The sequence below is a fragment of the Vidua chalybeata genome, chromosome 26 (genome assembly GCF_026979565.1).
Source record: "Vidua chalybeata isolate OUT-0048 chromosome 26, bVidCha1 merged haplotype, whole genome shotgun sequence".
NCBI classification, from domain to species: Eukaryota; Metazoa; Chordata; class Aves; order Passeriformes; family Viduidae; genus Vidua; species Vidua chalybeata.
This window is the reverse complement of record NC_071555.1, coordinates 6,087,788-6,112,174: the sequence shown is the minus strand read 5'-3', so window position 1 is coordinate 6,112,174 and position 24,387 is coordinate 6,087,788. Positions and strand designations below refer to the sequence as shown.

Sequence of the window (24,387 nt, the reverse complement as noted above, 5' to 3'; positions counted from 1 at the left end):
CCGGAGCTGGCCGAAAGCAAGTGCCGCTTGCCGGCGTCTTTCGGCAGAAGCGGCGCTTCGGAGCGCACCGCTGCCGCTCCAGTGATCTGTGCGCGAAGTAGCCGCTTCTTGTCCTCCGGCAGCCGGAGATCGCGGTAGCTTGCAAGAGGCGAAGAACGAAGCCGCGAAGAAGCCGGCTTGTGTGCGAAGCTCGCAGACTGCTGCAGGACGGTGGCTGCTGCTCTCCTGCCTCTTGAATTCACTCTTGGCATGCCAATGGAAGGTGTTCCAGGACAACTTTCCTGGGTTTTGACATAGTCGTCATGCATCCCACCTTGGAAATTCTTGTTGCTCCCCAGAGGCTCCGAGATGCAGAGAACACGGTGGCAGCTGCTGAAAAGAAGGGCAACTGTGAGTTGGTCAAGAAGCAAGAACCTAGGCAGCTGACTGTGCTTGGCAAGGAGCAGCTGCTGGATTCTTGCAATTGCCTTCAGTGCGCACAGAAGCCCGCTGCTCTGCTGCTTGGTTTTTCGCCTTCAGTCAATTACACACTGCTGAAGCTGAGGCAGGCTGTTCAGCTTTGCTGCTTTTCAGCATCTCAGCTGCCCTTCTGCTCTGTGACAGCTCTCGAGGCTTCTTGCCTTCGCCAGGCTGCAACGTGCCCGCTACTACCCAGAGCTGGGCAGGAGTGGGCAGAGAGCACGGCCATCTGCCAGCAGGTTGCAGCAGCTTGCCCAGGAAAGTGCAGTGTCCTTGGCATGTGCAGCAAATCTTATTTCCTGGCAAGGTCGGGCTAAGTGAGCAGTGCTGGTACACTTTCTCCTTGAGAACTGGAGCGGAAAAGCTTTTGGCTAAGATGTAGGCGACTAGAGAGGCAGAATACGCAGCTCCGGAGCTGGCCGAAAGCAAGTGCCGCTTGCCGGCGTCTTTCGGCAGAAGCGGCGCTTCGGAGCGCACCGCTGCCGCTCCAGTGATCTGTGCGCGAAGTAGCCGCTTCTTGTCCTCCGGCAGCCGGAGATCGCGGTAGCTTGCAAGAGGCGAAGAACGAAGCCGCGAAGAAGCCGGCTTGTGTGCGAAGCTCGCAGACTGCTGCAGGACGGTGGCTGCTGCTCTCCTGCCTCTTGAATTCACTCTTGGCATGCCAATGGAAGGTGTTCCAGGACAACTTTCCTGGGTTTTGACATAGTCGTCATGCATCCCACCTTGGAAATTCTTGTTGCTCCCCAGAGGCTCCGAGATGCAGAGAACACGGTGGCAGCTGCTGAAAAGAAGGGCAACTGTGAGTTGGTCAAGAAGCAAGAACCTAGGCAGCTGACTGTGCTTGGCAAGGAGCAGCTGCTGGATTCTTGCAATTGCCTTCAGTGCGCACAGAAGCCCGCTGCTCTGCTGCTTGGTTTTTCGCCTTCAGTCAATTACACACTGCTGAAGCTGAGGCAGGCTGTTCAGCTTTGCTGCTTTTCAGCATCTCAGCTGCCCTTCTGCTCTGTGACAGCTCTCGAGGCTTCTTGCCTTCGCCAGGCTGCAACGTGCCCGCTACTACCCAGAGCTGGGCAGGAGTGGGCAGAGAGCACGGCCATCTGCCAGCAGGTTGCAGCAGCTTGCCCAGGAAAGTGCAGTGTCCTTGGAATGTGCAGCAAATCTTATTTCCTGGCAAGGTCGGGCTAAGTGAGCAGTGCTGGTACACTTTCTCCTTGAGAACTGGAGCGGAAAAGCTTTTGGCTAAGATGTAGGCGACTAGAGAGGCAGAATACGCAGCTCCGGAGCTGGCCGAAAGCAAGTGCCGCTTGCCGGCGTCTTTCGGCAGAAGCGGCGCTTCGGAGCGCACCGCTGCCGCTCCAGTGATCTGTGCGCGAAGTAGCCGCTTCTTGTCCTCCGGCAGCCGGAGATCGCGGTAGCTTGCAAGAGGCGAAGAACGAAGCCGCGAAGAAGCCGGCTTGTGTGCGAAGCTCGCAGACTGCTGCAGGACGGTGGCTGCTGCTCTCCTGCCTCTTGAATTCACTCTTGGCATGCCAATGGAAGGTGTTCCAGGACAACTTTCCTGGGTTTTGACATAGTCGTCATGCATCCCACCTTGGAAATTCTTGTTGCTCCCCAGAGGCTCCGAGATGCAGAGAACACGGTGGCAGCTGCTGAAAAGAAGGGCAACTGTGAGTTGGTCAAGAAGCAAGAACCTAGGCAGCTGACTGTGCTTGGCAAGGAGCAGCTGCTGGATTCTTGCAATTGCCTTCAGTGCGCACAGAAGCCCGCTGCTCTGCTGCTTGGTTTTTCGCCTTCAGTCAATTACACACTGCTGAAGCTGAGGCAGGCTGTTCAGCTTTGCTGCTTTTCAGCATCTCAGCTGCCCTTCTGCTCTGTGACAGCTCTCGAGGCTTCTTGCCTTCGCCAGGCTGCAACGTGCCCGCTACTACCCAGAGCTGGGCAGGAGTGGGCAGAGAGCACGGCCATCTGCCAGCAGGTTGCAGCAGCTTGCCCAGGAAAGTGCAGTGTCCTTGGAATGTGCAGCAAATCTTATTTCCTGGCAAGGTCGGGCTAAGTGAGCAGTGCTGGTACACTTTCTCCTTGAGAACTGGAGCGGAAAAGCTTTTGGCTAAGATGTAGGCGACTAGAGAGGCAGAATACGCAGCTCCGGAGCTGGCCGAAAGCAAGTGCCGCTTGCCGGCGTCTTTCGGCAGAAGCGGCGCTTCGGAGCGCACCGCTGCCGCTCCAGTGATCTGTGCGCGAAGTAGCCGCTTCTTGTCCTCCGGCAGCCGGAGATCGCGGTAGCTTGCAAGAGGCGAAGAACGAAGCCGCGAAGAAGCCGGCTTGTGTGCGAAGCTCGCAGACTGCTGCAGGACGGTGGCTGCTGCTCTCCTGCCTCTTGAATTCACTCTTGGCATGCCAATGGAAGGTGTTCCAGGACAACTTTCCTGGGTTTTGACATAGTCGTCATGCATCCCACCTTGGAAATTCTTGTTGCTCCCCAGAGGCTCCGAGATGCAGAGAACACGGTGGCAGCTGCTGAAAAGAAGGGCAACTGTGAGTTGGTCAAGAAGCAAGAACCTAGGCAGCTGACTGTGCTTGGCAAGGAGCAGCTGCTGGATTCTTGCAATTGCCTTCAGTGCGCACAGAAGCCCGCTGCTCTGCTGCTTGGTTTTTCGCCTTCAGTCAATTACACACTGCTGAAGCTGAGGCAGGCTGTTCAGCTTTGCTGCTTTTCAGCATCTCAGCTGCCCTTCTGCTCTGTGACAGCTCTCGAGGCTTCTTGCCTTCGCCAGGCTGCAACGTGCCCGCTACTACCCAGAGCTGGGCAGGAGTGGGCAGAGAGCACGGCCATCTGCCAGCAGGTTGCAGCAGCTTGCCCAGGAAAGTGCAGTGTCCTTGGAATGTGCAGCAAATCTTATTTCCTGGCAAGGTCGGGCTAAGTGAGCAGTGCTGGTACACTTTCTCCTTGAGACCTGGAGCGGAAAAGCTTTTGGCTAAGATGTAGGCGACTAGAGAGGCAGAATACGCAGCTCCGGAGCTGGCCGAAAGCAAGTGCCGCTTGCCGGCGTCTTTCGGCAGAAGCGGCGCTTCGGAGCGCACCGCTGCCGCTCCAGTGATCTGTGCGCGAAGTAGCCGCTTCTTGTCCTCCGGCAGCCGGAGATCGCGGTAGCTTGCAAGAGGCGAAGAACGAAGCCGCGAAGAAGCCGGCTTGTGTGCGAAGCTCGCAGACTGCTGCAGGACGGTGGCTGCTGCTCTCCTGCCTCTTGAATTCACTCTTGGCATGCCAATGGAAGGTGTTCCAGGACAACTTTCCTGGGTTTTGACATAGTCGTCATGCATCCCACCTTGGAAATTCTTGTTGCTCCCCAGAGGCTCCGAGATGCAGAGAACACGGTGGCAGCTGCTGAAAAGAAGGGCAACTGTGAGTTGGTCAAGAAGCAAGAACCTAGGCAGCTGACTGTGCTTGGCAAGGAGCAGCTGCTGGATTCTTGCAATTGCCTTCAGTGCGCACAGAAGCCCGCTGCTCTGCTGCTTGGTTTTTCGCCTTCAGTCAATTACACACTGCTGAAGCTGAGGCAGGCTGTTCAGCTTTGCTGCTTTTCAGCATCTCAGCTGCCCTTCTGCTCTGTGACAGCTCTCGAGGCTTCTTGCCTTCGCCAGGCTGCAACGTGCCCGCTACTACCCAGAGCTGGGCAGGAGTGGGCAGAGAGCACGGCCATCTGCCAGCAGGTTGCAGCAGCTTGCCCAGGAAAGTGCAGTGTCCTTGGAATGTGCAGCAAATCTTATTTCCTGGCAAGGTCGGGCTAAGTGAGCAGTGCTGGTACACTTTCTCCTTGAGAACTGGAGCGGAAAAGCTTTTGGCTAAGATGTAGGCGACTAGAGAGGCAGAATACGCAGCTCCGGAGCTGGCCGAAAGCAAGTGCCGCTTGCCGGCGTCTCTCGGCAGAAGCGGCGCTTCGGAGCGCACCGCTGCCGCTCCAGTGATCTGTGCGCGAAGTAGCCGCTTCTTGTCCTCCGGCAGCCGGAGATCGCGGTAGCTTGCAAGAGGCGAAGAACGAAGCCGCGAAGAAGCCGGCTTGTGTGCGAAGCTCGCAGACTGCTGCAGGACGGTGGCTGCTGCTCTCCTGCCTCTTGAATTCACTCTTGGCATGCCAATGGAAGGTGTTCCAGGACAACTTTCCTGGGTTTTGACATAGTCGTCATGCATCCCACCTTGGAAATTCTTGTTGCTCCCCAGAGGCTCCGAGATGCAGAGAACACGGTGGCAGCTGCTGAAAAGAAGGGCAACTGTGAGTTGGTCAAGAAGCAAGAACCTAGGCAGCTGACTGTGCTTGGCAAGGAGCAGCTGCTGGATTCTTGCAATTGCCTTCAGTGCGCACAGAAGCCCGCTGCTCTGCTGCTTGGTTTTTCGCCTTCAGTCAATTACACACTGCTGAAGCTGAGGCAGGCTGTTCAGCTTTGCTGCTTTTCAGCATCTCAGCTGCCCTTCTGCTCTGTGACAGCTCTCGAGGCTTCTTGCCTTCGCCAGGCTGCAACGTGCCCGCTACTACCCAGAGCTGGGCAGGAGTGGGCAGAGAGCACGGCCATCTGCCAGCAGGTTGCAGCAGCTTGCCCAGGAAAGTGCAGTGTCCTTGGAATGTGCAGCAAATCTTATTTCCTGGCAAGGTCGGGCTAAGTGAGCAGTGCTGGTACACTTTCTCCTTGAGAACTGGAGCGGAAAAGCTTTTGGCTAAGATGTAGGCGACTAGAGAGGCAGAATACGCAGCTCCGGAGCTGGCCGAAAGCAAGTGCCGCTTGCCGGCGTCTTTCGGCAGAAGCGGCGCTTCGGAGCGCACCGCTGCCGCTCCAGTGATCTGTGCGCGAAGTAGCCGCTTCTTGTCCTCCGGCAGCCGGAGATCGCGGTAGCTTGCAAGAGGCGAAGAACGAAGCCGCGAAGAAGCCGGCTTGTGTGCGAAGCTCGCAGACTGCTGCAGGACGGTGGCTGCTGCTCTCCTGCCTCTTGAATTCACTCTTGGCATGCCAATGGAAGGTGTTCCAGGACAACTTTCCTGGGTTTTGACATAGTCGTCATGCATCCCACCTTGGAAATTCTTGTTGCTCCCCAGAGGCTCCGAGATGCAGAGAACACGGTGGCAGCTGCTGAAAAGAAGGGCAATTGTGAGTTGGTCAAGAAGCAAGAACCTAGGCAGCTGACTGTGCTTGGCAAGGAGCAGCTGCTGGATTCTTGCAATTGCCTTCAGTGCGCACAGAAGCCCGCTGCTCTGCTGCTTGGTTTTTCGCCTTCAGTCAATTACACACTGCTGAAGCTGAGGCAGGCTGTTCAGCTTTGCTGCTTTTCAGCATCTCAGCTGCCCTTCTGCTCTGTGACAGCTCTCGAGGCTTCTTGCCTTCGCCAGGCTGCAACGTGCCCGCTACTACCCAGAGCTGGGCAGGAGTGGGCAGAGAGCACGGCCATCTGCCAGCAGGTTGCAGCAGCTTGCCCAGGAAAGTGCAGTGTCCTTGGAATGTGCAGCAAATCTTATTTCCTGGCAAGGTCGGGCTAAGTGAGCAGTGCTGGTACACTTTCTCCTTGAGAACTGGAGCGGAAAAGCTTTTGGCTAAGATGTAGGCGACTAGAGAGGCAGAATACGCAGCTCCGGAGCTGGCCGAAAGCAAGTGCCGCTTGCCGGCGTCTCTCGGCAGAAGCGGCGCTTCGGAGCGCACCGCTGCCGCTCCAGTGATCTGTGCGCGAAGTAGCCGCTTCTTGTCCTCCGGCAGCCGGAGATCGCGGTAGCTTGCAAGAGGCGAAGAACGAAGCCGCGAAGAAGCCGGCTTGTGTGCGAAGCTCGCAGACTGCTGCAGGACGGTGGCTGCTGCTCTCCTGCCTCTTGAATTCACTCTTGGCATGCCAATGGAAGGTGTTCCAGGACAACTTTCCTGGGTTTTGACATAGTCGTCATGCATCCCACCTTGGAAATTCTTGTTGCTCCCCAGAGGCTCCGAGATGCAGAGAACACGGTGGCAGCTGCTGAAAAGAAGGGCAATTGTGAGTTGGTCAAGAAGCAAGAACCTAGGCAGCTGACTGTGCTTGGCAAGGAGCAGCTGCTGGATTCTTGCAATTGCCTTCAGTGCGCACAGAAGCCCGCTGCTCTGCTGCTTGGTTTTTCGCCTTCAGTCAATTACACACTGCTGAAGCTGAGGCAGGCTGTTCAGCTTTGCTGCTTTTCAGCATCTCAGCTGCCCTTCTGCTCTGTGACAGCTCTCGAGGCTTCTTGCCTTCGCCAGGCTGCAACGTGCCCGCTACTACCCAGAGCTGGGCAGGAGTGGGCAGAGAGCACGGCCATCTGCCAGCAGGTTGCAGCAGCTTGCCCAGGAAAGTGCAGTGTCCTTGGAATGTGCAGCAAATCTTATTTCCTGGCAAGGTCGGGCTAAGTGAGCAGTGCTGGTACACTTTCTCCTTGAGAACTGGAGCGGAAAAGCTTTTCGCTAAGATGTAGGCGACTAGAGAGGCAGAATACGCAGCTCCGGAGCTGGCCGAAAGCAAGTGCCGCTTGCCGGCGTCTTTCGGCAGAAGCGGCTCTTCGGAGCGCACCGCTGCCGCTCCAGTGATCTGTGCGCGAAGTAGCCGCTTCTTGTCCTCCGGCAGCCGGAGATCGCGGTAGCTTGCAAGAGGCGAAGAACGAAGCCGCGAAGAAGCCGGCTTGTGTGCGAAGCTCGCAGACTGCTGCAGGACGGTGGCTGCTGCTCTCCTGCCTCTTGAATTCACTCTTGGCATGCCAATGGAAGGTGTTCCAGGACAAACTTTCCTGGGTTTTGATTTTATTTTTCATGCATCCCACCTGTCACGATCCGCTTTTTGCGGGGTGTCGTGATGGTTCTTTTCACCGATCCCAAAAGTGCAAAAAGGCAAACAACAAGGGACTATCAGTTAATCACAACAAATGCACCTTTATTAGGGGCCAAAACAGTAAATGCGATAGTGGGGATCGGAAAGGAGATAAAAGGAGAGAGAGAGAGAGAAGAGGGGTATGGGAATAGCTACCAACACAGGCGAGATCCTCAGTGGTCCGGACGATGGGGATCCGTCTGTCGTGTCGGGGGAGTCTCCGAAGTTCTGGTCGACTCGGGGCTCCAGTTATAGTCCACAGAGGAAAGAGGGGGGAGCAAGTGTAACAACGAAAGTCCATTGTAATCGCCACGCGGGAACAGCTGAGTCCACAGAAACCACCAAAGCAAGACGAATCCAATGAAGAATAAGTCCCTTTGAATCACTGAAGGGAAACAGGTCATGTCATTAGTGGTCAGACCACCAATTTCCCCTCCTCCCTATAGCAGGGGTCTCAGTCTCAGTCCTTGGGAGGAGGGTTCTCATTCTTTGTTTGTCACACTGGTAACGAGGCAGATGAGGGGTCTTCAATGAAGGACCCCGGGAGTCACCCCAAAAGTTCATTTGGCTTAAGAACGGAGATTAGAAGCAGGCCGCGCATCACGCTGTCCCGTGCTGGGTCCACGTCAGGTCTTTGCCAAGTCCTTGCCGAGTTCTTGCCAGGCCTTGTTCGGAACAGCTAGCATGACGGTTCAGTGGTTGCACCTGCACTGTGTCCTGTTCTAAGCCGGAACTGCAGTGGAGGAAGGGATTCTTTCTCGTGGCAATCGGAAGGCAGAATGGAAAATGAGGGGCTTCAGACGGGCTCTTACACCACCCCGTGACTGACGATTGCCCTCGAAAGATCTTCATCAGCAGGGTTCCATGGTGTCGTCGTGGAGTCTTCAGGACTCATCAAGTGTTGGCAGCACATTCCAGGGAAAAGGGAAGAGAAAAAGGAAAGGAAAGAGAAAACAGGAAAACTAAGACAAGAATTAAATCAGCAATAGTTTGTTTAAATAATAATCAATATTAATCAATTAAACAATAAATTGATCAAATAATAAACCAGTATAATCAATATTAAGCAGTAAAGTAATAAACCTAGTATCATCGATATTACTCAGTATAATTTTATAATCAAGAAACAAAAATAATTAAAACAGTGATTAAAACAAATCATAAAAGAAAATGATGTAAAACATATCTACCAACCCTATCATCTTCTTGTGTCTACAGTCCTGGGAACATCTATAGTGTAAAGGATGTCGGCCAAGTGGTGTGCATTAATTATAGATGTTAATTTTGTTCATCGTTTCATCATTCTCCAATTTACAATAAGCAAGATTACTGATAAAACAAAACCAATCATAACTAAAATCAGAAGAACAACAACGGGATGGCACAATTTGTTCAGGATACCGGTGGCGGTGGGTGACCACCCGGAAAGGGTATCCCACCACTTGTGCTCGGCATCACTTTCCACCCTTTCTACAACACGATGTATTTCTTGCACATCATGATGAACAGTTACCAGAGTTTTCTGTCCATTCTCCTTGATTTTTCCTAGGATCTCTATTAGATCTTGATGAAGTAATAGTTGCTTTACCAAAGTAAGGTTCATCCCAATGGGAGTAGGCAGTAGCTTGTGAATCAACGTGAGATTGGATTCTAAAAGTTCATGTAAGGTAACTGGAGCTACAAAAGAAAAATCACATCCTGCAATTTTAGTAAAGTTGCAAGCACAATAATTTGAATGATTTTTAGTATCTACTACTGTACTTTCATAAACACAGTATCACAAGCGGTTCTGAAGCAGGCACGCCCATTGCCTGTAGATACAAGGACTGTTTCAGAAGTCTCGTTAGGATGAATATCAAAATGACAGCTATTTTGTTCTGTGTCTAAACAGATATCTTGAGCTATAATTGCATTACCTTCACAGATAAACCCTAGTTGTTCTCGGATAGTACAGGACTCTAAATTGACAGTTTGCCATTTGTCATCAATTTGACGGGCCCATTCTCTATGTTCAGAAGGATAGAAAGTGGCTCCATCATGATTTAATCCTAATGCGATGCTAGGGAATATCAAATGCACTGAGGCATTGCTTATGGTCAGCACAAAATGCTGTGGCTGTGTTTGTGTTAGGGTCATAGGTAAAATTCACTAAATTCCACCAGGATTGGAAATCTCTTTCAAAGTCAGTGGCACTGTCCCAGACTATTTTCCTAATCTCAGTAGGAAAAGTGCCTTCTTCACCTTCTCTTATAATTGAGGCAGCAACTGACTGCATCCATAATTGAGCCTGGATACAGCTAAGAGCTAAGGAAACATTGCTTTGTGTGGCATTAAGTGCATCAAGGATCAATTTTTTATCCTTCACATTTATCTTTTCCCAATTTGGTAGAATGTTTGATAGCAAGCACTGATGTGTTCCCAAGGCCGATAAGGACGACTGCAGTGGTTGCTGTATTTTGGTCAAATCTCTAGTCGGAGAAGCCAATTTATTCATTAATACCTCTGAACTGATTCCCAATTCTGTTCCCACAACACCAGTTATGTCTCTTGGCACCCGTTTTTTAGGAGGGTTCCACTGTCGCAGCCAGGTTGTCCAAGCCTGAAAAGAGGTTTGCAAAAAGGGTGAACAAGCTGGTTGTATTTCTGAGACATTGTTTTGCATCAGCAATTTGACTTGTTTAAGAGACCATGCCGGATCAAATAATATCTGTTGTTGGCCAGTTTTCCTGATTATATATGGTCCAACTTCAAAAATTTTCGGGGTAAGCATAACTGGTGGCTGGGCTCGAGTGCTGGTAGTGGTGGTGGTATAAACCGTAGTAGATTGAGCTACAGCATTTATTATAAACTTAAAAGAAAGCCCTTTGGTGTTGTTTTTTCCCCATAAACAAACCACTTCTGCAGTCTGTGTTAGTGTAAAATTGTGCCAACAATCCTGTACGCTTGGGTGCGTGCAGACCTTTTTGTGCTTAAAGAGATCCTTTCACTTTTTCTGCATGCTACCACAATTAGTTCAGACCACGGTCACTCAGCTGGTTTCTGGCCATGGGGTTGTGGTAGGATGCAGAAAAGTATTACCAGTTTGATCATGGATTAGGTGGTCTTCATGTCCCTCGGAGTTCTTCTGAAAAAGTAAACACAACAGAATTCTGCCGCCGAGAGGCAGAAAAGTTAGAATGATGGAATTATCCAGCATGTATTTGTCCAATGCTCTTTCCCTAGAGCACCAGAGGCTTCCCATGCATATTTATTCAGAGGGGGTTTTAGCACAAGTGCCACTAGTCCTATAGTAAGAGAGGTCCACCAGAACAGGTTGGCCAGGGTCATGAGCTGGATTATTAGGATCATTTGGTACAGAGCATAGGAGTCAGTGTAGATGCAGACCAAAGAGGAATTCTGTGCTTCTCGTTGAAAAACACTCCAGACAGCTATCAGCTCCCCAATGTGTGCACTACCTTCTCCCTCTGTAATCATTTGCTCACCAGAGGAAAAGTGGAGGGCTTCTGCCCTAGATTTCCATACTTTTCCTTTCCCTTTAGCAGAAGCATCAGTAAACCAAGAGTTTGCTGATTGTTTGGGGCAGAAAGGAGGGGTTACTTTGATTACAGAGGCAGGTTTGTCCAAGCTCTCCGTTTCTTGGATTGGTAAAGTTTTTACAGATCCTTCTGTCATTGAGAAGAAGTTACAGTAATGTTCAACCTGAGCATACCACTTTCTCACTAAGGCCCTCTGGGCCACCCCGTCAGGAGGGGGAGTCCCACTAGTGGCTGTCTTAATAACCTTGAAGGGGCCTCTCAATACAATTGGTTGTTTTCGTGCAATTTTTTCTACTTCTAGGAAAGCTAAGATAACCATCAACAATCCTTTTTCCCACGTAGTGTATCTTTTCTCAGCATCTTTGGAACCACGGGAGTAAAAACCAACAGGTCTTGTCAGACCCTCAGCACCCCGCTGCCATATGTGTACTGACAGCCCTGAGGAGGCAAATCCCCATTCCACCTGGAAAGGATCTGTAGGATGGATAGGGGTCACTGCTTGATGAGCTGTTGCTTCAAAAATCAGCAATTGCAATGCTGACTCCTGAGAAAGACTCCAATCCCATTTCACCCCTTTCCTCAACAAGTCATAAAGGGGAACAAATGGGTCCTTCTGCTTACTAGGAAATCTATCTGGTCTTTCTACAGGAGATACAGCTGCTATCGTTTTTGGAAGGAGAATTGCTGTAGGTTTGAGTGATTCTGGAAGCCCACAAATTCAAGGGGTCGTTATCTCGGGCTTCACAGGTAATTGCATCAGGGATTCAAAGTCAGGAATTAATTTCTTTTTGAGAGTCATTTGCAGGCAAGCAGCTTTGTGCACATTTTCCAAGAGTTGGTCGGGGGTACTAATTCTAGCTATGGGATCTCCCCTTTCCAAGGGGCTTGTTCCCCCGGCCCAAAAAGCTGCACGCTGTGTCAGGGACCATGTGTCACCTTTCTCTCCTGTTGTTAAGAAGACACCATGTCCCCAGTACCCACTGGCTTCCTGTTCAGTTAATTGAATTTGATCACCACCAGTGAGGGACACCCGGAAAACATATTCTGTTTCTGATTCATGTGGAGGGTGTCCATATTCCCTTTTAAGCTTAGCTAGCTCAGTGGCAGTGTTTAGTTGTGATGGTATGTGTTTGGTTGTGATGTGAGGTTGGAGATCATCATCACTGAGATAGCTATACACTGAGATAGTTTTAATCAAGGGTCTCAAGTGATGGCAGCAATGTTCCCCACAATTACTTGCTGCTTCAAGTTCTTGATGAGGATAGATTTGTTTCATGTGAGGAGTTTCCTTCTCCTCAGGCTCTGTAGAGGAATCAGCATGATGTGATTTGTTAACATGTTCCTCTGTTAAGGCAGCTCGCAATGCATAGATCACATCTTTTGCTTCATAGAACTGTTTTTGCAAAATTTCAACTAGATTTTGAAGGGAGTCTATTAGAGCATGTTCCTCACTTCTTCGCTCGAAGCCATTTTCTATAGCTGCCGTAAGACAAGCTCTCAAACCTGAGCATAAGGTAGTTTTATTTTTGCCCAGTTTGAATTTTGTTTCATGTTGTAATGAACACACTCTATCAATAACATTTTCTAAGTTCAACCAATTACTCTGTGCCCATTTTTCTCCTTCCGTAGAAGGTCTGGCATTGTGTTTGGCTAGCAGTGCATAAAATTCAGCTTTAATTTCAAGGCTAAGATTGTCACTCATTTTGTGAAGGGACCAAAACCACGACAGGGAGCTACAAACTTAAGTTCCACAAAACTACACAGCCCTCGCTGTGTCGCCCTTCGCTTCCCTGGCTGGGTGAAAGGACAATAATCTGCCTGGGAGGCTCTGCTTAGTTGCTTCAAGTTGTCCCTTCCTTCCCAGACCAGATACACAACAACAACAAAACAAGTGTCCCGCCTTTTGCACTAGTGGATCCTTTGTGAATTTCCAAAGACAGTGTGGGTGCCTTTTCAGCTGCAACCCTTCTGTCTAGACAGAAATCCTGTCCGTGACGCCAATTTTAATGTCACGATCCGCTTCTTGCGGGGTGTCGTGATGGTTCTTTTCACCGATCCCAAAAGTGCAAAAAGGCAAGCAACAAGGGACTATCAGTTAATCACAACAAATGCACCTTTATTAGGGGCCAAAACAGTAAATGCGATAGTGGGGATCGGAAAGGAGATAAAAGGAGAGAGAGAGAGAGAAGAGGGGTATGGGAATAGCTACCAACACAGGCGAGATCCTCAGTGGTCCGGACGATGGGGATCCGTCTGTCGTGTCGGGGGAGTCTCCGAAGTTCTGGTCGACTCGGGGCTCCAGTTATAGTCCACAGAGGAAAGAGGGGGGAGCAAGTGTAACAACGAAAGTCCATTGTAATCGCCACGCGGGAACAGCTGAGTCCACAGAAACCACCAAAGCAAGACGAATACAATGAAGAATAAGTCCATTTGAATCACTGAAGGGAAACAGGTCATGTCATTAGTGGTCAGACCACCAATTTCCCCTCCTCCCTATAGCAGGGGTCTCAGTCTCAGTCCTTGGGAGGAGGGTTCTCATTCTTTGTTTGTCACACTGGTAACGAGGCAGATGAGGGGTCTTCAATGAAGGACCCCGGGAGTCACCCCAAAAGTTCATTTGGCTTAAGAACGGAGATTAGAAGCAGGCCGCGCATCAGGCTGTCCCGTGCTGGGTCCACGTCAGGTCTTTGCCAAGTCCTTGCCAAGTCCTTGCCAAGTTCTTGCCAGGCCTTGTTCGGAACAGCTAGCATGACGGTTCAGTGGTTGCACCTGCACTGTGTCCTGTTCTAAGCCGGAACTGCAGTGGAGGAAGGGATTCTTTCTCGTGGCAATCGGAAGGCAGAATGGAAAATGAGGGGCTTCAGACGGGCTCTTACACCACCCCGTGACTGACGATTGCCCTCGAAAGATCTTCATCAGCAGGGTTCCATGGTGTCGTCGTGGAGTCTTCAGGACTCATCAAGTGTTGGCAGCACATTCCAGGGAAAAGGGAAGAGAAAAAGGAAAGGAAAGAGAAAACAGGAAAACTAAGACAAGAATTAAATCAGCAATAGTTTGTTTAAATAATAATCAATATTAATCAATTAAACAATAAATTGATCAAATAATAAACCAGTATAATCAATATTAAGCAGTAAAGTAATAAACCTAGTATCATCGATATTACTCAGTATAATTTTATAATCAAGAAACAAAAATAATTAAAACAGTGATTAAAACAAATCATAAAAGAAAATGATGTAAAACATATCTACCAACCCTATCATCTTCTTGTGTCTACAGTCCTGGGAACATCTATAGTGTAAAGGATGTCGGCCAAGTGGTGTGCATTAATTATAGATGTTAATTTTGTTCATCGTTTCATCATTCTCCAATTTACAATAAGCAAGATTACTGATAAAACAAAACCAATCATAACTAAAATCAGAAGAACAACAACGGGATGGCACAATTTGTTCAGGATACCGGTGGCGGTGGGTGACCACCCGAAAAGGGTATCCCACCACTTGTGCTCGGCATCACTTTCCACCCTTTCTACAACACGATGTATTTCTTGCACATCATGATGAACAGTTACCAGAGTTTTCTGTCCATTCTCCTTGATTTTTCCTAGGATCTCTATTAGATCTTGATGAAGTAATAGTTGCTTTACCAAAGTAAGGTTCATCCCAATGGGAGTAGGCAGTAGCTTGTGAATCAACATGAGATTGGATTCTAAAAGTTCATGTAAGGTAACTGGAGCTACAAAAGAAAAATCACATCCTGCAATTTTAGTAAAGTTGCAAGCACAATAATTTGAATGATTTTTAGTATCTACTACTGTACTTTCTATAAACACAGTATCACAAGCGGTTCTGAAGCAGGCACGCCCATTGCCTGTAGATACAAGGACTGTTTCAGAAGTCTCGTTAGGATGAATATCAAAATGACAGCTATTTTGTTCTGTGTCTAAACAGATATCTTGAGCTATAATTGCATTACCTTCACAGATAAACCCTAGTTGTTCTCGGATAGTACAGGACTCTAAATTGACAGTTTGCCATTTGTCATCAATTTGACGGGCCCATTCTCTATGTTCAGAAGGATAGAAAGTGGCTCCATCATGATTTAATCCTAATGCGATGCTAGGGAATATCAAATGCACTGAGGCATTACTTATGGTCAGCACAAAATGCTGTGGCTGTGTTTGTGTTAGGGTCATAGGTAAAATTCACTAAATTCCACCAGGATTGGAAATCTCTTTCAAAGTCAGTGGCACTGTCCCAGACTATTTTCCTAATCTCAGTAGGAAAAGTGCCTTCTTCACCTTCTCTTATAATTGAGGCAGCAACTGACTGCATCCATAATTGAGCCTGGATACAGCTAAGAGCTAAGGAAACATTGCTTTGTGTGGCATTAAGTGCATCAAGGATCAATTTTTTATCCTTCACATTTATCTTTTCCCAATTTGGTAGAATGTTTGATAGCAAGCACTGATGTGTTCCCAAGGCCGATAAGGACGACTGCAGTGGTTGCTGTATTTTGGTCAAATCTCTAGTCGGAGAAGCCAATTTATTCATTAATACCTCTGAACTGATTCCCAATTCTGTTCCCACAACACCAGTTAATGTCTCTTGGCACCCGTTTTTTAGGAGGGTTCCACTGTCGCAGCCAGGTTGTCCAAGCCTGAAAAGAGGTTTGCAAAAAGGGTGAACAAGCTGGTTGTATTTCTGAGACATTGTTTTGCATCAGCAATTTGACTTGTTTAAGAGACCATGCCGGATCAAATAATATCTGTTGTTGGCCAGTTTTCCTGATTATATATGGTCCAACTTCAAAAATTTTCGGGGTAAGCATAACTGGTGGCTGGGCTCGAGTGCTGGTAGTGGTGGTGGTATAAACCGTAGTAGATTGAGCTACAGCATTTATTATAAACTTAAAAGAAAGCCCTTTGGTGTTTTTTTCCCCATAAACAAACCACTTCTGCAGTCTGTGTTAGTGTAAAATTGTGCCAACAATCCTGTACGCTTGGGTGCGTGCAGACCTTTTTGTGCTTAAAGAGATCCTTTCACTTTTTTCTGCATGCTACCACAATTAGTTCAGACCACGGTCACTCAGCTGGTTTCTGGCCATGGGGTTGTGGTAGGATGCAGAAAAGTATTACCAGTTTGATCATGGATTAGGTGGTCTTCATGTCCCTCGGAGTTCTTCTGAAAAAGTAAACACAACAGAATTCTGCCGCCGAGAGGCAGAAAAGTTAGAATGATGGAATTATCCAGCATGTATTTGTCCAATGCTCTTTCCCTAGAGCACCAGAGGCTTCCCATGCATATTTATTCAGAGGGGGTTTTAGCACAAGTGCTACTAGTCCTATAGTAAGAGAGGTCCACCAGAACAGGTTGGCCAGGGTCATGAGCTGGATTATTAGGATCATTTGGTACAGAGCATAGGAGTCAGTGTAGATGCAGACCAAAGAGGAATTCTGTGCTTCTCGTTGAAAAACACTCCAGACAGCTATCAGCTCCCCAATGTGTGCACTACCTTCTCCCTCTGTAATCATTTGCTCACCAGAGGAAAAGTGGAGGGCTTCTGCCCTAGATTTCCATACTTTTCCTTTCCCTTTAGCAGAAGCATCAGTAAACCAAGAGTTTGCTGATTGTTTGGGGCAGAAAGGAGGGGTTACTTTGATTACAGAGGCAGGTTTGTCCAAGCTCTCCGTTTCTTGGATTGGTAAAGTTTTTACAGATCCTTCTGTCATTGAGAAGAAGTTACAGTAATGTTCAACCTGAGCATACCACTTTCTCACTAAGGCCCTCTGGGCCACCCCGTCAGGAGGGGGAGTTCCACTAGTGGCTGTCTTAATAACCTTGAAGGGGCCTCTCAATACAATTGGTTGTTTTCGTGCAATTTTTTCTACTTCTAGGAAAGCTAAGATAACCATCAACAATCCTTTTTCCCACGTAGTGTATCTTTTCTCAGCATCTTTGGAACCACGGGAGTAAAAACCAACAGGTCTTGTCAGACCCTCAGCACCCGCTGCCATATGTGTACTGACAGCCCTGAGGAGGCAAATCCCCATTCCACCTGGAAAGGATCTGTAGGATGGCTAGGGGTCTGCAACTGCTTGATGAGCTGTTGCTTCAAAAATCAGCAATTGCAATGCTGACTCCTGAGAAAGACTCCAATCCCATTTCACCCCTTTCCTCAACAAGTCATAAAGGGGAACAAATGGGTCCTTCTGCTTACTAGGAAATCTATCTGGTCTTTCTACAGGAGATACAGCTGCTATCGTTTTTGGAAGGAGAATTGCTGTAGGTTTGAGTGATTCTGGAAGCCCACAAATTCAAGGGGTCGTTATCTCGGGCTTCACAGGTAATTGCATCAGGGATTCAAAGTCAGGAATTAATTTCTTTTTGAGAGTCATTTGCAGGCAAGCAGCTTTGTGCACATTTTCCAAGAGTTGGTCGGGGGTACTAATTCTAGCTATGGGATCTCCCCTTTCCAAGGGGCTTGTTCCCCCGGCCCAAAAAGCTGCACGCTGTGTCAGGGACCATGTGTCACCTTTCTCTCCTGTTGTTAAGAAGACACCATGTCCCCAGTACCCACTGGCTTCCTGTTCAGTTAATTGAATTTGATCACCACCAGTGAGGGACACCCGGAAAACATATTCTGTTTCTGATTCATGTGGAGGGTGTCCATATTCCCTTTTAAGCTTAGCTAGCTCAGTGGCAGTGTTTAGTTGTGATGGTATGTGTTTGGTTGTGATGTGAGGTTGGAGATCATCATCACTGAGATAGCTATACACTGAGATAGTTTTAATCAAGGGTCTCAAGTGATGGCAGCCATGTTCCCCACAATTACTTGCTGCTTCAAGTTCTTGATGAGGATAGATTTGTTTCACGTGAGGAGTTTCCTTCTCCTCAGGCTCTGTAGAGGAATCAGCATGATGTGATTTGTTAACATGTTCCTCTGTTAAGGCAGCTCGCAATGCATAGATCACATCTTTTGCTTCATAGAACTGTTTTTGCAAAATTTCAACTAGATTTTGAAGGGAGTCTATTAGAGCATGTTCCTCACTTCTTCGCTCGAAGCCATTTTCTATAGCTGCCGTAAGACAAGCTCCCAAAACTGAGCATAAGATAGTTTTATTTTTGCCCAGTTTGAATTTTGTTTCATGTTGTAATGAACACACTCTATCAATAACATTTTCTAAGTTCAACCAATTACTCTGTGCCCATTTTTCTCCTTCCGTAGAAGGTCTGGCATTGTGTTTGGCTAGCAGTGCATAAAATTCAGCTTTAATTTCAAGGCTAAGATTGTCACTCATTTTGTGAAGGGACCAAAACCACGACAGGGAGCTACAAACTTAAGTTCCACAAAACTACACAGCCCTCGCTGTGTCGCCCTTCGCTTCCCTGGCTGGGTGAAAGGACAATAATCTGCCTGGGAGGCTCTGCTTAGTTGCTTCAAGTTGTCCCTTCCTTCCCAGACCAGATACACAACAACAACAAAACAAGTGTCCCGCCTTTTGCACTAGTGGATCCTTTGTGAATTTCCAAAGACAGTGTGGGTGCCTTTTCAGCTGCAACCCTTCTGTCTAGACAGAAATCCTGTCCGTGACGCCAATTTTAATGTCACGATCCGCTTCTTGCGGGGTGTCGTGATGGTTCTTTTCACCGATCCCAAAAGTGCAAAAAGGCAAACAACAAGGGACTATCAGTTAATCACAACAAATGCACCTTTATTAGGGGCCAAAACAGTAAATGCGATAGTGGGGATCGGAAAGGAGATAAAAGGAGAGAGAGAGAGAGAAGAGGGGTATGGGAATAGCTACCAACACAGGCGAGATCCTCAGTGGTCCGGACGATGGGGATCCGTCTGTCGTGTCGGGGGAGTCTCCGAAGTTCTGGTCGACTCGGGGCTCCAGTTATAGTCCACAGAGGAAAGAGGGGGGAGCAAGTGTAACAACGAAAGTCCATTGTAATCGCCACGCGGGAACAGCTGAGTCCACAGAAACCACCAAAGCAAGACGAATACAATGAAGAATAAGTCCATTTGAATCACTGAAGGGAAACAGGTCATGTCATTAGTGGTCAGACCACCAATTTCCCCTCCTCCCTATAGCAGGGGTCTCAGTCTCAGTCCTTGGGAGGAGGGTTCTCATTCTTTGTTTGTCACAGTGGTAACGAGGCAGATGAGGGGTCTTCAATGAAGGACCCCGGGAGTCACCCCAAAAGTTCATTTGGCTTAAGAACGGAGATTAGAAGCAGGCCGCGCATCAGGCTGTCCCGTGCTGGGTCCACGTCAGGTCTTTGCCAAGTCCTTGCCACGTCCTTGCCGAGTTCTTGCCAGGTCTTGTTCGGAACAGCTAGCATGACGGTTCAGTGGTTGCACCTGCACTGTGTCCTGTTCTAAGCCGGAACTGCAGTGGAGGAAGGGATTCTTTCTCGTGGCAATCGGAAGGCAGAACGGAAAATGAGGGGCTTCAGACGGGCTCCTACACCGTCTTGGAAATTCTTGTTGCTCCCCAGAGGCTCCGAGATGCAGAGAACACAGTGGCAGCTGCTGAAAAGAAGGGCAACTGTGTGTTGGTCAAGAAGCAAGAACCTAGGCTGCTGACTGTGCTTGTCGAGGAGCAGCTGCTGGATTCTTGCAATTGCCTTCAGTGCACATAGAAGCCCGCTGCTCTGCTGCTTCGTGTTTTGCCTTCAGTCAATTGCACACTGCTGAAGCTGAGGCAGGCTGTTCAGCTTTGCTGCTTTTCAGCATCTCAGCTGCCCTTCTGCTCTGTGACAGCTCTCGAGGTGAAACAGAGATTTTTAGAGTTAGGTTAACAAAATGAATTAAGCATTTCTAATTTAGCTTGTAGAGTTATCTGTTGAATTTTCAACCTTTTACTTAAGAAACCTCTGCCTAATACAAAGGGCAAAGGAAAATGCAAATTTCTGAAGCTTCTTGCATAAAGAACAATACCAGAAGAAGCAAAGAACCCAGATAAAGAAGCTCCTCTGTCTCCAAGCCTATCAAGACTGACAGACGTACTCAGATAAGCACCAAAGGACCAAAAGCGCACGCGCAGAGAGGAAAAGTTCAAAAGTTCAATCATGAGGAAGACCACAATCTTCAGCCTCAGGACCACCAAGAGACCCCCGTACGACCACCACAGCAAACCACGCATGCCCAGAAGGGCGTGGACTTACTTAGCATGAGAAGCGAGGACAGGCGGGGCCAGGGGTTGAATACGCATGAAAAAGTCGTGCAGTGTATTGCATATGGAACGTCTTTAAGAATAAAAGTGTGGGTCAGACTGAGGCTCGGGGCACAAGTTTTGGAGAGCTATCTCACTTGTCCCGGGCGCTGACGTACATACCCACTTCATAACGACCCCAGGTTATGGAGTCTATTGATTTATTCCGCGTATCGTTTCAGTTGGCGACCACGAAGGGACTGCTCTGCTCACCCGCAGGTCCGGTTGGGAGCAGACACCCTCAGGCGCCACGGGGCTTTTCCCCGGAGGGACTCTGCGCCTCGGCTGTACACTGCGGGGAGCATACCACGGCCCGTCGACTAGCGGATGAAAGCGGTATGTATTAATTTATTTTCTTAAGGTTGGCACTGATAAGTCGCAAAAAGATGTTTTTGCGCGCAGGTTTGCCTAGGGGCTTGCAAGCAGACCGCCATCGGGGGAGAGGCCGGCGGCGGGAGGACCTCCCCAGCTGATAGCGCGGCTCGGGGAGGGCGAAATCGCGATTTCAGTGTGTGGTGTGTGTCCCGATTGCAGTGTAGTGTGTCTGTTACGTCCGGACGTGCGTGCTTGTGCGTGTGTGTGTATGTGTGAGTGGAACGGTGATGCGCGGTGCGGCGTTGCTAAGATAGAGAGACGCGGCGCGGCAGTGCTAGAGAGCGCATGCGCAGGGCAGCTCTCAGCCCACACTACCTGCTAGTGCGGGTAGTGCGCATGCTCGGGGCGGCTAGCAGCCACTCTACCTGATAGAGCGGGTGGGGCGCATGCGCAGGGCAGCTCTCAGCCACACTACCTGATAGTGCGGGTAGTGCGCACTCTACCTGATAGAGCGGGTGGTGCGCATGCGTGGCACGGGCTGTCCCTGGCGAGCGGGGGGAGCGCGGCGCGGGGCTTAAGTCGGGGCTTGCAAAGGTGCTTTAGGCGCAGCCCAGCTGATAGCGCAGCGGGCGCGCGGGCACAAGCCGCGGTTTGAGGAGCTGCTTTGAACGCCGCTAGCTGATAGCGCAGCTAGTGGGAGCGTGGTACAAGCTAGGAGTTACAAGCACCGCTTACAAGCATCGCTAGTTGGTAAAAAGCTTGCAAAAGTAGCCAGCGAGCCAGCGGCTGGGCTAAGAGTTAAGTGTTTGTTATACAATAGCACTGCCCTTCAGTGTGAAAAGCTGTCACTGGTGTAGGAGGAGGGGTTGGGGAAGGCAGTCTAGGGTTGCCATGGGAAACAGCAGTTGTATGAGTTCTCCACCCCCTTTTGTAAGAGAATTGTACCCTCCCCCTGTCTTGTCAGTTATTGTTCAAGTCTGCCCCTTAGCCTAGAATCTTCTCTGTTCCACGTTTTCCCTTTGGTTCTTCCACCAAGAACACTCCTTTCCCTTTTCCCCACTGGTTAATGTTATATTTCCCCTCCCTTTAGCCTTCTCCCTGTGATAAATTGAGGCGAATAATTTGATTCAGCCTTTTTAAGGTCAATTAGAATTTTATTAATTACAGCAAGCAGTAGCAAGCAAAACAGCGCTGGGTGGGTAGGGGTCTCCTAACCGCCCCTCCTGCAGTGTCCCACACTGCAGTGCCCCACACCCCACCCCCCTTATTCAGTCTCTTTTATAGTTTCTTGGAGGTTTCTTCATTCGCGTCTCTTGCCATAGCGGTGGGCGTAGCTTGAGCATCCCTCTGCATCGTGTCTGCGTTGTGTCGAGGCAGGTGATCGTTGGTTTCACAATCGGTTCCGGACAGTGATGGGCGTACCCGGAGCACTCCTACGTTGTCTAGTCCGGTGGCCGTTGCCTGGTGGTCGCTGATTTCATAATCAGCTCCGGCCATCTCCCAACATCCTTAGCCTGTGTCTGCAAGAGAAGCTAAGAAAAGCTCCCTAAATGGTGATTAATCATACTTGCGGTCTTGCGTTTTGCAATATGTCTATAGCCTTGCAATATGCCTATAGCCTTGCGGTTTGTAGCAGTTGCTTCTTTATTGTCCTTTTTTTAGTAAACCCACAAGTTGCTGTTTCCCAACTTCACAGATGCTTCCCCTATCTCCTAACAAGCAAGCTAGTCCCTCATACTTTAATTTTATCTTTCCTCCTTTAATATTCCAATTCCTTTGATGAACAAACAAGTTACCACAGTTTATCACAATCCCCCATTTTCTCTTTTACCATTTCGTTCATCAAATCGCTTTGCTGTTTCGTAGGCTAGAAGTAAAGTGTTTAGCATTGTCCTGACTAGAAACACCACTAGGACAGAGCAATAGAAAACTAATAATTCGCCAATAAGGGTGGAGTCCTAGCCTTGATTTTGTTTTGTAATATCCTGTTTTCCCCTTTTTGGCTTGCTGCTCCCTTGGTGTTTCGGAGGCACTTAGACTGGTCCTTTGAGGGATCCTAGTACTCGGCTGGCAATAGTTGGAGCATTTCAGCATTGTTCCACTTAGAGGGGGCTTGGCCTTTTCCTCTCTGCCTCGCTCGCCGACTCGGGTGCTTCGAGCCGCGAGGTAAACCATCTTCTCGGCAGCAGCAGTACTCGCCTGAGCGTCCCCTTTTCCGCTCCTGCCTAGCCTTGTACTGTTCCCAGTTCTCATCTTTGACCAGAAGTGGGTTGCAAGGAATCCCCTTCAGTTCCTTTCGACAACACCCTTTTATTATCTGAGCAGTAAATGGAGTAAATGAAAACAAAAATACTCAGGCTATACTCCCTTGGTAAATATTTCCCACCACTCAGATCCAAAACTGACCCACCGATTTTCCAATTCTCCTATCCTTAGCACAGTTTCAGTTAGTTTTCGCTGAGTTTTATAGCACTCAGTACAAACCCCAATTGGTGGTCTTCCCCTCTGGCAATGGACCCACCACCGTTCTTGGCAAATTTTACATATAAAGCACACAAAGGATAACAATCTCCACAACCTTCCTTGTTACAAATCACTATATAGTCTTTAGCTAGTTTGTAATTGTATCCCTTTGCTTCCCCTTATGGTTGATTTGGATGATGTCCACAGAGTTCATTAGTTTTTCTTAAGAGTCACTTTCAAGTTCCCAGGCTGGCTAGTCACTCTCCACTGGTTATTTGTGGCAACCGGGCCTTTCACTCGGCTGGCGTGAGTCCACCCCTTTTCGGCCGTCTTGACTGCCGTTTCTGTGATACTTGATCTCCTGGTTTTATCTTATGGATTGGTGGTCTCTGTGCCAACACTTCTTTCTTCCTCAATTCCTGCCTTCTGCTCATAATTTGGGTGATGTAAAATTTAATATGAGAATCTTTTAGGCAGGGGTGATCTTTGGGCATTCTAAATAACATTTCAAATGGAGAGATTCCCACATTAGTTTGGGGTTGAGTTCGAATGTTCAATAAGGCAAGAGGTAGACACTTAACCCATGACATTTTTGTTTCCAGCATTAACTTTGTGAGGTTTTTTTTTGGGTTTTTTTTTTTTTTTTTTTTTTTTTTTTTTGTGTGTGTTTTTTTTTTGTTTTGTTTTTTTTGTTTTGTTTGTTTTTTTTTTTTTTTTTTTTTTTTTTTTTCTCCATTCATCCTTTCCACCCTCCCGAGCTCTGTGGATGCTATGGGGTGTGATATTTCCATTGAGTTCCCAAATCTGTCAGGACATCTTTTGCAACTTTAGAGGTGAAATGGGGTCCCCGGTCTGAGTCTAAACACTCAATTAATCCATACCGGGGGATAATTTGCTCTAATAGTACTTTTACCACAGTGTTCGAAGTACCTCGGGCCGTAGGATAAGCTTCCACGTAATGGGTTAAGTGGTCTACCAGTACCAATAAATATTTATACCTCCCCACTTTTGGTAATTCTGTAAAATCTATTTGTATATGTGAAAAGGGTCGTTGTACCAGTTCCCTTCTGCCCATTGGTATTTCTCTTAATTGTTGTTTATTTATTCTTTGACAGGTTAAACATTGTTGGGTTACCTGTTTTGCAAGATTATAGATCCCTATACACATATATTTAATTGCAAATTGGTCAACCAGGGCTTGAGTTCCCCAGTGGGTTTTCTCATGGATTGCTTGCAGAAGCCTCATTGCCATTCCTTTTGGGAGTACCTCCCGCCTGTCCGGTAGTATCCACTTGCCTCCCTCTTTTTCCTTCACCCCCATTTGGTTTAGTTTTTGTTTTTCCTGTACCGTGAAGGCTAACACATGGTTAATGGGTCCATGGAACCGGCAATGTTTCTCTTGGGGTCTTCACAGGCACACTCATGATTAATGAGTCCGTGGCACCATCAATGTTCCTTTTGGGGGTTATCACAGGCACACTGTATCGAATCAATTCCGTATGCATCCCAACAAGCCCAACATGGTTCTTCCTCTAAGTCAG

The 24,387-nt window shown here is 48.5% G+C and overlaps 1 long non-coding RNA gene across 3 annotated transcripts; it reads right to left on the bottom strand.

Annotated features, from left to right (window-relative positions):
• Positions 1-10,397: 10,397 nt before the first annotated feature.
• On the bottom strand, positions 10,398-19,368 carry LOC128800418 (uncharacterized). Of its 3 annotated transcripts, XR_008434973.1 has the most exons (6): positions 18,656-19,368; positions 15,986-16,031; positions 15,408-15,507; positions 14,420-14,583; positions 13,052-13,796; positions 10,398-10,430 (listed from the first exon to the last, which is right to left on the bottom strand). It is a non-coding gene; the product is annotated as an uncharacterized LOC128800418 (long non-coding RNA). The 3 variants fall into 3 exon arrangements; XR_008434972.1 differs by lacking the exon at positions 10,398-10,430 and having other exon boundaries at positions 12,938-13,796; XR_008434971.1 differs by lacking the exons at positions 10,398-10,430; positions 13,052-13,796 and having other exon boundaries at positions 14,219-14,583.
• Positions 19,369-24,387: the final 5,019 nt, after the last annotated feature.